This window comes from Apostichopus japonicus, chromosome 17 (assembly GCF_037975245.1).
Source record: "Apostichopus japonicus isolate 1M-3 chromosome 17, ASM3797524v1, whole genome shotgun sequence".
NCBI lineage: Eukaryota > Metazoa > Echinodermata > Holothuroidea > Aspidochirotida > Stichopodidae > Apostichopus > Apostichopus japonicus.
In genome coordinates, this window is record NC_092577.1 from 32647781 (window position 1) to 32649847 (window position 2067).

Below are 2067 nucleotides of genomic sequence, written 5' to 3' on the forward strand. Positions count from 1 at the left end.
CTAGACGCCATGACTATAGTAGGGTATGATTCATAGAGGTGCCTGTCGGTGACCCAGGCGGGACGCTTCAAACACCCGATTAGCTTTTGGCCACACGGACGAGAACTCCACTAAACGCGCGTAAGATTAGTTTCAACGCGAAGCGGCTGGGTATGTTTGTACGGAAGAGTAGAGCGGACATCTCTTTGACGAAAACGTCAGAACTGTATCAAAGAAAAGTCATTTGCTCCCATCATGAATTCATGAAAAAAACAGAAAATTTAAATTAGACTTACTGAGTATTTCAAACGTTAAATTAAGGATTTTTTTGTGACCGATTCATTATTATACGATTGTGGGTTGGTCACAAATTTGCCAAAAGTTCAATTTTATTCAGAATGGAATGAAAATGTACGAAAATGATGAGTTTTGAAGACTTTCGACGTATCAAGATCTACGTAATGTTTGAAACTTGTGGTTGACTTTATTTTGTACCAACTTATTTCACATGTGCTAATGTGTCAGAAGCGGAAAGTCTATATATAATGTCCCATCTACACTTCCGTACTTTTGAGCTATTTACCATAAACTTTTGACGCCGAGTTTTGCCCGTCAGTTATGGCATCACCACACACGTTCAGATATATTCACAGGTTAGGGGAATTTGACAGGTCTAAGTGGGGGAAACTTCTGCCCTATTTGAAAGGATTCTGTGTTTTAAAGCATTGTGGGAAACGAAAAAAAAGAGCGATCGTTTTAATGTGAAACGAAGACAGAAACAAAACCAATAGGTGGGTTGAGATGTACAACACGCCATATTGTTTATTTTATTTTTTTGCGGTCACTTTAGCACGTTGATCATTCTACCGACTTACATAACTGCGTTTTGTGACAATTTTGACTAGAATGGTATATACATTTATGGTACGCGAAGAGAAAGAAGGGAATTTAAACTGGGGTTTGGTATCTAGGTGACACCATTAACTGCCCGGTCATCAATCAGACTGTATCCTTGAACCAGATCTGTAACTAGGTTATTACCACGATTGCGGGTGTTGGGGGAGGGGAAGGGGAGGGGGCGAGGGGATGTCGCTAACAAATATTGTAATGACCATTCATGACACGAAAATATCCAACAAACATGAAAACAATGACAGCTTTCCCAAAATTAGAAATTCTGCTAACCGAAAGAAAAAGTCTCAATATAATCTATAAATTTATGTTTTGGACCAACATTTATCATTTTCGTGTTATTTGGTCTAGTTTACCTTTAGATCCGTGACATTGTTAAGTCAAGTGTTCCAGCGAGACGGCCGTGTGGTGTTAATACTTGCTCCGGAACCAAACCCTCCCACCACTGCATTGATATATATTTAGTATGGGAAACAGCAGATTCACTGCGTGCAGTAGCTGTGGGTACCATGCAAACACCCAACGCGCGCTTGCGCAAGAAAGATAATGTTGGGGTATGGTATGTGCGCATCCATGCATATTACCCATCCATTACCCTTGGTTATTGTATAATGTACATCACTTGAAATTCTCGGTTTAAATATAGGGGATGGGAAAATATGGGAGGGAGAGGGGGGGGGGGGTTAGATAGCAGTAACGTATATTGAACTGCTGACCCTTTTTCATTTCCGTTGTTGATTGGAAAAATGCAGCGCAGAGCAGGTACGAATTTCACTTCTTAAAATTTCATTTTCTCTCTCTAACTTGGCGTAAATGCAACAGAGAATAGAAGAGGGGTCGGCACATAACCAGGTATTTTGCGTGACTTGGAGGTGGGTGTGGGGGATCAACAATTTGAGAAGCAAATTATTTGTGTTCTGCATCTTATTTAAGTTTTTTTTTTACATTTTGCACAAAATGGGGAGGGGAACTAGTCTGTATTGGATGGAGAAACAATCCCCATGCCAAAGCCTGGCTACAGGACGGGAGAGGGGGGGGGGTGGGGTTGTTAATTGAGAAGTTGGTGACTAAACGATGGGCGGGTACAAAGAAGTTTTCAATTACTTATAAATGTCGGGACGACTTCATTCAGGTAGCAAAGAGAGACCAAAAGAAGATACCAAATAAAACAATTGG